This window comes from Bubalus bubalis, chromosome X (genome assembly GCF_019923935.1).
Source record: "Bubalus bubalis isolate 160015118507 breed Murrah chromosome X, NDDB_SH_1, whole genome shotgun sequence".
In the NCBI taxonomy this organism is placed as follows: domain Eukaryota; kingdom Metazoa; phylum Chordata; class Mammalia; order Artiodactyla; family Bovidae; genus Bubalus; species Bubalus bubalis.
In genome coordinates, this window is record NC_059181.1 from 123,058,796 (window position 1) to 123,069,102 (window position 10,307).

A 10,307-nucleotide genomic window follows, 5' to 3' on the forward strand; every position below is an offset into this window, starting at 1 on the left:
TGAGCCCCCAGTCAAGTCCTTCAAAGGGCAGGTACCCACGGAGACCCAAGTTGGATGTGGCAGGCCAGGAGCAGGGATACCAGAAGCCCAACCACCCCATTGATGAAAGGAAACAGGAATTTTGAGGCAGCCTCAGGGAGTCTGAATCTGAGGCTCTTGGAGGGGGATGGGAAAAGCACACACAGGTGTTCCCAAGTGAGCACCCTAGGGCCACAAGAGGGGTCTTTATGGGAAGAAATTGAAACTGAGGACAACAGCCTATGGATGCCATCTGGGGGTGGGTGGAGCTCGGGGAGGCTGCAAGCTCAGTGGAGCGCCTGACTGTGCCCTCCCACACAGCATCATGAGGAGTCTGTGTCTCAGGTGCTTTGGGAACGGTCAACTGGAACATGAGGTCACTTCCACTGTGCTCGAGCACAGCCCTACTCTGGGGAGAGCTCGACATGGGGGTTGGGGGGAGCAGGACAACAGGACTCTGACTTTGGGGCCATCTGAGCAGGACCTACCAACTGGCAGCATCAGCTTGAAGAGACCAAAGCCAGAAGAGGGGCAAGGCTGGGCCAGGGGTGGAGGAGTGGGACCAGCAACTCAGGATAGGCCAAAAAGCCTGCTACGGACCCCATCTTCTGGGAGGGTCACTTGCCAGGGGTCCATCTGACCCCTGGGGTCTCTCTCAGTGGTAGCTGAGCCAGGACACACCAGGGCCTGGCCTTCAGGAAAAGCCAGCCACAGGCTTGCCCATTTGTAGGGGTGGGGGTGGGGACAGTGGTATGTTTGTCAGCCCATCCAGGGCCTGACTCCCTGGAACAAGGCACCTGGCAGTAGATGGAAGCTTTTGCAGGCAATCAGAAAAATACTTTTATGTACTTTCAGATAAGAGACAAGCTGGGGATCCCATATCTGTCTCCATCCCCCTCCCCCACACTGGGCCAGGGCTGCCTCTCCACATCACCTCTGTGACCTCATGAAACAATAAGGGGGCTGACCACTTAATTGGCTGCCTGACCCTCAACAAAGATTCTAGAATTTCCAGAGGTTATGTATGGGACACCTCAACCCTGGCCTGAGGCCCTTCTGCCATGAGTGTTCACTGCTTGGGTAGAGAATGCTCCTGAGCTAGACTGGCTCCATGACTAGTCAGAGTCCCCATGAGGCACGTGACACCCCACTGGCCACATCAACTGATGGGGAGCCCACAGCAGAGGACCCCCCTGATTCCTCCCTGATGTACATGTGGATTCGGGGGAAATTTTGGCAAAGCAGGGTGACCAACCCTAGGACCCATATCTGGGCTCCCAAGAAAAACCATCCCCACAGGGCCTGAGCCCAGAAATGGCCAACAAGGAAGAGAACAATGCTGTCCTAGGGCTGCCCTTCCCCAGGAAGCTCTGGATGATCGTGGAGGATGTGGCCTTCACCTCTGTGCACTGGAATGATCAGGGAGACATGGTGGTCATTGAGGCAGATCTCTTCCAGAGGGAGGTCCTCCAGCACAGAGGCACAGAGATCATCTTTGAGACAGACACTATCAAGAGTTTCATCCATGAACTGAACCTCTGTAGGTTCAGGAAAATCCACCCTCTGGGTAGCTCTGCAGGGAAGAAGAGGATGATGGTAATGTAGAAAGCCATTCCAGGAAGACTAGACTAGATAAGCCAAGTGCTGGACGGGTTTCATTTCCCAGCAGAATGTTTTTCTTGTGAGAGGGTGGCTAATGAAAGAGAAAGCAGGGCCTGTCGTGTTCCAAAACCCCCCTTAGACAGGATGCCCAGGGGTGACTCCAGACCCTGAGGGGCCGCTTGATGTCAGGGATGGCCAGTAGCACCTCAAGGGAGGCCGGCCCCAGGTGAGCTCTAGGGAGTGACATGCCAGGGCCTCATAACATGCCAGGCATGAAAAGACCTTGTCTCCATAGTTAGGCAGGGTGAGGACGGTGGTGGGGAGGAGGGTGGCGAGGAAGGGCTCCTCTCCCCCACAATGGCTAAAGTGGTTCATTTCCTTTCAGATCTATCACAACTCCAATTTTCAGAGAGACAAGCCTCTCTTCCTGCAGATCACCCAGAGGAAAGGTGACCCCAGAACAACTGCTCAGCCCACCACTGGTGCAACAACAACCCCAAAGAGGCAGAAGTGAGTGGTGGCAACCGGACACTCTCCTCAACTCCATCACAAGAAGTGCTCCTAAGAGGCTGGCAAGAAAGTCCAGAAGGGAGCTCCAGCTGCTCACAGAACCCCCTGCCTGCACTCATTTGTGCTCTCTTGCCTTGGTCTATGGGCAGTGTAGACGGGCGGGCTAAGGGAAACCATCTCCCCAGTGAGCAGGGCAGCCCCAGTGGAGAGGATACATCCAGCAATGCCATGTCTGTACCCCTAGGTACTTCTGGAAGGGATGGCCCAGGGGAACTTCCTGAGAGCTTCCCAGAGTACACAGATTACAAATCAGTGATGGCTTTGTACAACACCTGTTCCTCCATCCTGATGGCAGCCCTTTCTGTCACAGCCCCAAATGAGGCCTCTGAGGCAGAGGAGGAGCAGGGAGAGTCCTCAGATTATAAGTGTGTCCTCTGTGAGCAGGTCAAGGAAAAGCCCAATCCCTGAGTTCCCAGGCCCCTAGGGACACTAAAAAGCACTCTTTTGCAATCTAAAATTGATTTCTGAATCTAATAAAGTAAAGCTAAACTCCACTGGAGTTAATAAGGAATCAAACAAGAACTGTGAGTCTGTGTTCTTTCCATCTGTCCATGCTATTCACACATGGCACTGGGTGAGCCAGATAAGGCTGGAAACCCATGCCCCAGGCAGGCTTCAGTCCAGTGCCTGTGGTCGCTTTTCATCTGAAGCAGTAGCATTTCACACGTTTGGCCAAGGGTCTGGCTCACAAGCCAAGCATTAAGGCAAGCCCAGGACAGGCTGGTCCCTGGGCCTTGCCTGCCATTCAGCAAATGGCCCAACTGGGCTCCTGACCTTGGGGGTGTCACCTCCCATGATTCATGCATCCTGAAGCAGAAGGGGCTCCTCATGGGTCTCCCCAATGCTGCCACAAGTTTCTGATCAGCAGCTAAGTGTCTCTAGCTCCCGCTTCAGGGACCTCCCCAAGAGGTTCACTGGAAAGCAGGGTCACCCCACTCATCAAAGGTCTTGCAAACACATGACCCCAAACCCAAAGAGAAGTACAAAGTTTCCACAAGGTGAGCACCTGCCCTTGTCTCTCTGCCCTCAGAGGTGTATTTAGGAGCCTGTCTTTTGACATGAGGCAGCCAGGCACCATGTCCAACACACATGCTTTGTGAGCCTAGGGACAATTTAAAACAAGGCAAGTGTCACCTGCAAGGACAGACTGTGGCCTGTTTCTGGGCCTGCAGGCCTCTCTGCCTGCTGACGCTCAGCCCAGCCCCCAGCCTTCCCTCATCACCCCCTGGACACGGTTCCAACATCGGGGAGTCTGGACCAGAACAGAGAGGGAAAAACACTAGCTGGTTTCCTAACAACACATTTCTCTCAACCACCCAGACCCAGCAGGGCCAAAACGAGTGGTGCTCCCATATTTTCATAAAGGTCAATGCCCTAGAGACTCTCACTGAGTCCAGAGCAGAACCACACGAGGGGAGTCCCCAGCCCCTGGCCCCGCACCAAGTGGCCAGCCCACCCCAGGACAGTGCCGATTCAGAACGAACCAGATGGGCATGCCTAGGGTGTGGTGGCAACTAGATGGTATCACCATGTCCTGCTCTCTCTGTCACCTTCCTCTGGAAAGCCCAATCTGGAAAGGCCTCCTGACCAAAGGGGATCAAGTGCTCGGGGATGTCCACCTGGAAGATGTCCTTCCCGGCCCTCCCCAGGATGGGCTTGAGCTGCCAGCAGGGGTCGGCAAGCACAATCAGGTACTTCTTTCGTAGGTCAGCCAGAAGGGCTTGATTCTCCAGCTCCTCCACCTCGTCAGGCCCTAGGTTTTCTGGGCACAGCAAAGTGTCCCCAATGTCCACAAGACTTGTGCGCAAAGACAGGACACAGAAGGAGAACAAGGTGATTCAATGCCATAACTGCTAAAGGCTAAGACCATATCACAGACGGGACTTGAGGTGAAATGGGTCCTCTCTCTGAGCCTTTCAGAAGGGCTCACCTCGACAAAGGGAAGTCAGGGCAAGGCCAAGCGAGAGAGGTAGTGAAATGAAAGGCAGAGGCCTGGTGCTCCATGAACCCACCAGGACATGGGCAGCTGATAGTCTGCCCACTGCAGGCTGAAGAGACAGAGCAGGAGGCCCCTGGCAGGGAACCTGCAGTCATCAGGTCCCCAAGCGAATCACCAGCATACAGGTGTTGCTGTGGAATCTCAACCCTGGGAGTCAGGGGACTTGCTCAGGCCTGGCTTCAGGGAGGGTGGGTGGGGAACCCAGCCTGGGTGCTGTGGTGCCTCTCATGGCCTCTGCCGGGCACACAGACACACATGGACACACACACACAGATAAGTGACACATGCAGACATGGACCCACCTCTGCCTCAGAGCACAACTAGGACTGAGGCCCAGAGTGGTGGTCAGGCACCTCGGCCACCGTCTCCCAGCCCAGGGACCCACTGTCTCCCGAGCCACAGCTAACAAAGACTCCTCAGCTCCCGGGTCCCATCCCTGCCCATGCTCTGCAGATCCCACATCTGAGCCAAGGGTCACTGAGGCAGACCTGTGCTAACCTGTCTGGCCTCGGACCTGGGACCACCCTGGACCTTAGACGGCCCTGCCAGGAGTCCTCCCCACACCACTGGAAGCCACCTTCCTCTCAGCCCTTCCTGAACCATGGCCTCCACTGTCAGCCGATGCCCTGGCCCTTGCCCAGAGCAAATAGAAAGAACAAAGGAGAGCAGGAACAACTGGGATGGGCGTGCTCTGTGTCCCCGCCATGGTCTGGGATGGCACCACACAGGAATCATAGAATTCAAACCTAAAAAACCTGCTAGGTCACTGTCACCTCGTTCCATGACTGAAGAGGTGCTGAGAGATAGCCCATGACTGAAGGGGATCTGACCACACACACCTCCATTCTCACCTCTTTCCTTGTACCTGGATGGGGGGGGGGTCCCTGTTCACTGGAGGGGGGTTGAGGCAGAGGAGCAGAGCTGTAGGGCTTAACCTCAGCAGGCTCTCAGCACCTGTGAGGGAGCCTTCATTTCCACATGGCTGTGAGGACGTGGACAATGCCCCAGAGGCACCCAGCCCAGAGCCTCCTGGGCCTTTCCTTCCCCGAGCACAGCAGAGTCACAGTTTTCACAGATGCACCAGGCCTCACGTGATCTGGCTCCTACCCTGGTGGCCTGCCCACCTGCCCCTGGATTCACCCTGGTAGCCATTAAGGCCATCCTTCCATCCTTAGAACATTCTAATGTTTTCCTACCACAGAGCCTTTGCAGGGTGTAAAGAGTCATATCACGTCCCCTCAGAATCAGGTGCTGGAGTCTCAATCACAAGTACCTCAGGGTGACCTTACAGACAAAGGAAAGGTCTTCACAGAGCTGATGGAGGTCCAGTGAGCTCATTAGGATGGACCCTCGTCTAACAGGGCAGCTGTCCCCATAAAAAGGACACATTTAGAGACAGACAGGCACACGGGAGAACTCGGGTGAAGAGGAAGGCAGAACTCTCGGAGACCAGAGGTGCCCAATATGGCCAACTGTCCTGGAAGTGAGGGGGGAGAGATGTTACAGACTCTCCACAGCCTTCATGAGAACCAATGTCAGCAGACACCTCGACTTCGACTGCCAGCCTCCTAAAACAACACGGTTCATAGTTTGAGCCACCTGGCCTATGCGATCCTTACATGACTGCCTGAAAATGAAGACAGAGGGTCAGCTCTGTTTGGACATCTCTCTGCAGGGTCAAGGGGGAGTGGAGGGATGACTTCTACACTCCCAGCACCTCAGGCACACTCCTCCACATCTGCACATCTTCGTGTATCTGTTTTCACCCTTACACGGTGTTTGTTTACACCTCCTAGTGTCGAGGGTCCCACAAAGTACTGACTCTTCCTTCCTGATGGAAGGAAAGGGAAAACTCATTCTTCCAATACAGCCATGACCGCACACACACTGACTGAAGAGCCATGCAGGAAGAGGCCCAGGGCACAGGCACACACCCGAAGTGCTGACACATACCAGCAAACTGCCTTCTGCAAAGGCTTCCCCCATGTCCACTTCCCCAACCACAGGCAAGAGTGCCATGACCTCAGACACTGGCTGGCCCTGAGCATCATCATTCGGCTGAACCTTTACCCACCTGCTGGGTGACAAAGTGTCTCCCTCTTCACTGGGTCTGGCTTGGTTACCAGGAAGCCTGGCTGGCCCCTGGGGCTTGGCCATTGCTATGTCTTCTACTGGGGTATGTTACTGAATCCCAAGCTTGGCCAGTTTCCACCATTCAGTGTCTCAGTCAACCCAACCCCTTCCTCCTGGGCACCTCCAAATCTCACCTGTGTGGATGGCATCCTTGAGCAAGAAGGGGCTTGCTCCTACCACTTGAAGCAGAGGGTGCCTTCTTGGGGGCCAGAGGAGAAAACACTCTCCTGCCTGTTTGTCTGGCATATTCACCTGCATGAGGACTAGAGGAACAGGGAGAAAATAATCTGTGACAAGACAGCAATGTTGGACAAGACATCACGGTCTTGTCCTTGGCAGGAGCCTCAGACCATGAGGAACTAGGAGGCCCAACCAGTGAGAAACACACATGCAGGTTACCTCGGGGGGGGGGGGGTTCTGTTCATCACAGCAGCTGGCCTATCCTCATGCAGATGTGACAGGAATCCCGCAGCATAGAAACCCATCCTCCAGGAGTGATGGAGATTTACAGCACAGGAGACCGCTCAAGGAAGAAGAGAAAATGACTCCTCCCCTCACACTGGCACTCTGGAAGGATCCAGAGGCTGCCACAGTCAGTGGGTCACCCTCCAAGGACTCATGGTTGGGCGCCACCAGGAGGGGAACAGCAGACAAGCAGCTGAGCCCTGTATGGTCAGACCCAGGTAGGGGCAGCGTGTAGCAGCCCACCATGGGAGCAGGGTTCTGGACACCAGGCTGTGGCCCACTGAATGGGTCCATCTGTTTAGTTTGTGAGATTGAGGAGCAGAGAGGGTGGTCTGGAGTGCACATTGCCATCTCATACCAATGGTGAAAGGACTTCAGTGAGTGGATTCTTGTGCTCTGGGTGGGAGCCCCATCTGTCTATCCTTTGAGTACTTTCCTGCCCACCGTGGTTACTTGGCCAAGCACAGAGAGGGTGTGAGGAATCAGGAGCAGAGGATGCCCATGAGGTGACACCAGAGATGAGAAAGTTCTCCAGTTCATGAGTGGGGTGAGTATCCCCCCTCTTTTTCTGTGTGTTTCTCTTTTACTCTCTGGAGTTCATGCAGGATTTCCATTCAGCCTTACCATTTTTTCCTCATGCCACATGTTCCCCCAGGTTCTGAAGGAGTCCTGGACAAATATCTCATTAAGCCCTGCACCTGGCTCTGGGTGATACTGCATTCCAGATTCTCCCAGCTCAAGACTGACCAACAAATCCTCGGGACTGGCCCTGTGTCCCTTCCCCCTTGACCCCCTGTGTCCAGAAACTCCAGTCCAGGGGGTCCTCCCAAGGCAGCCGTAGAGGCAGAGTTAACTGAGTCTCTCACATCAGTGTCAAGTTCACCCTGGGTCTGGCAACCTCCACCCCTCTGGTGGTCCCACCTCCCTGAGTGGGTTCACCATTGCAGAGCCTGAGGCCCCTTTAGGAGGGACTGGGATTGTTCCTGTGTCTGTTTGCTGTGGTCCTTCCCACAGCACCTGCCCCATCACTGTTCGTCGGTTTCAGACCTGAGAACTGGCTCAGAGGCCAAACTGGATGAAGGATCTTGACCTGTTTACTGTGGTGGCAGCCCTTGGCTTCACTGTCATTTTAGATTGTGCCATGTTTGGTTGCCCATCCATTATTGACCACCTGCCCTGCTCTGTGGGTCCAGCCTCCTGGGTGGCAGCAGCACTCGTCTTGGTTCCTGGCTTCTGGCTGCTCAGTGTGACCCTGCAGTCTCTACTGTGGGGATGGGGGTGGGGGTGGGGGTGTCGTCCGTCTCCTCCATCATGAGACCTGGCGAGCCTGGCCTGTGTTACACAGTGACTTCCCTTTGGTTAGTGGCCAGGCAGTAGGTGACCAGCTCTTCCCGTGGTTCCTGGGCTCTCCTGCTGGTAGTACTGTGGGTCCTGCAGCAGATCAGGGACAGCCAGGTCCCCTTCTTTCTGGGATGGAAGGCACCTGTGAGGGAGGGCTCCACTCCCGTTTGCTCCCTTAGGGTGGAGGTGCGGGGGGTCACCAGCTCTTTATGGGGCTGGATGAGTGGGCTGCTGCCACAGGCACAGAAGTTCAGAGATGTCTGAGGATTCCCGGTCTTCAGGGGCCTGCCTCCCAGTCTCCCTGACCCTCGTGTCATGGATGCAGCTTTTCCCAAGAGGACCTCCGATGCCAGCAGGTCAGGCCTGCCTTGGCAAAATATTCAGTGTTCTTGAGGTTCAGCCACTCCTGTCGAATCCTGGGCCAATGTTTGTCCACTCTCAGGCTTTGTCAGCTAGTGGGGAGACCCTGGACCCTCCCCCCTTGTTTCTGACTGTTCTTCACCCTGAGCTGCTCATCTCCCTGAGGAGAGTAGAGCAAAGAAGTTACTTCCCTCTATTCCTCCCTTGTCCCACACACCTGGATCTTCTCACATGCCAGGGAATTCGCCTACCCCTGCCAGCCCAGTGCAAGTTCTAGCAGCTGGACTGTGGCCTTGAGCCCAGGGCTGAGTGCACACCGACTATCTCGAGGATGGCTCCTCATAATCAGTGGCGCAGGGGATCTCAACCCCGTACAAAGGCCCGATCTTGCCACCTCTCCTCAGACCACTCCAGGGCCAGCCTTCTCAGGATGGGTCTTTCGTGAGGTTGTTCCTGTTTTTTTTTTTTGTTTGTTTGTTGTTGTTGTTGTTGTGGTTTTTTTTTGTTTTTGTTTTTTTTTTTTTGTTTTTTTGTATTTAGGGCTTCCCTCATAGCTCAGTTTGTAAAGAATCCACCTGCAATGCAAGAGACCCCAGTTCTATTCCTGGGTCAGGAAGGTCCCCTGGAGAAGGAAAAGTCTACCCACTGCAGTATTCTGGCCTGGAGAATTTCATGAACTGTATACTGTATAGTTCATAGGGTTGTAAAGAATTGGACATGACTGAGTGCCTTTCACTCACTTTTACAGAGTTGATTAACAATGTTGTGTCTGTTTCTGGTGTACAACAAGGTGATTCACTATATATATATATATATATATATATATATATAACACTTCCAGATTTTTTCCTTCATAAGTTATTGCAGGTATTGAGTATAGTTCACTGTTCTATACAGTAGCATCTTATTTATGTATGTTATACATTGTTGTTCTGTCTCTCAGTTAGGTCCAACTTTGTGACCCCATGGACTGCAGCACACCAAGCTTCCCTGTCTTTCACTTTCTCCCAGAGTTTGCTCAAACTCATGTCCACTGAGTCAGTGATGCCATCCAATCATCTCATCCTCTGTCACCCTCTTCTGTCTTCAGTATTTCCCACATCCGGGTCTTTTCCAGTAAGTTGGCTCTTCACATTAGGTGGCCAAAATATTGGAGCTTCAGCTTTAGCATCAGTCCTTCCAATGGATATTCAGAGTTGATTTCTTTAGAATTGACTGACTTGATCTCCTTGCTGTCCAAGGGACTCTCAAGACTCTTCTCCAGCACCACAGTACTACTATTTTATACAGAGTAGTGTGTATCTGTTAATCCCAAACTCCAAATTTATCCCTTCCCCTGCTTTTCCTCTTTGGTAACCAGAAGTTTATTCTCTGAGTCTGTTTGTGCTTTGCAAATAATTTCATTTGTATCATCTTTTTAGATCCCACATGTAAGTGATATCATAGAATATATGTCTTTCTCTTTCTGACATACTTCACTTAGTATGATAATCTCTAGGTCTGCCCATGTTTTCACAAATGGCATTACTTCATTATTTTTCACAGGTGAGTCATATTCCTGTGTGTGTGTGTGAGTGTGTGTGTGTGTGTGTGTGTATGTGTATACCACATCTTCTTTATCTTGTTTATCTGTTGATGGATATTTATATTGTTTCCATATCTTGGCTATTGTAAATAGTGCTGCAATGAACGTTGGGATGCATGTATCTTTTCAAACTAGAGGTTTTGTCTTTTCCAGGTATGTATTCAGGAGTGGGATTTCTGGATCATATGGTAGTTCTGTTTGTAGTTGTTTAAGGAACATCCATATTGTTCTTCA

The 10,307-nt window shown here is 52.9% G+C and overlaps 1 pseudogene; it reads left to right on the top strand.

Moving 5' to 3' along the window:
* The first annotated feature begins 1,129 nt into the window (after window positions 1-1,129).
* On the top strand, window positions 1,130-2,598 carry LOC102409728 (annotated as a pseudogene).
* The last annotated feature ends 7,709 nt before the right edge of the window (window positions 2,599-10,307 follow it).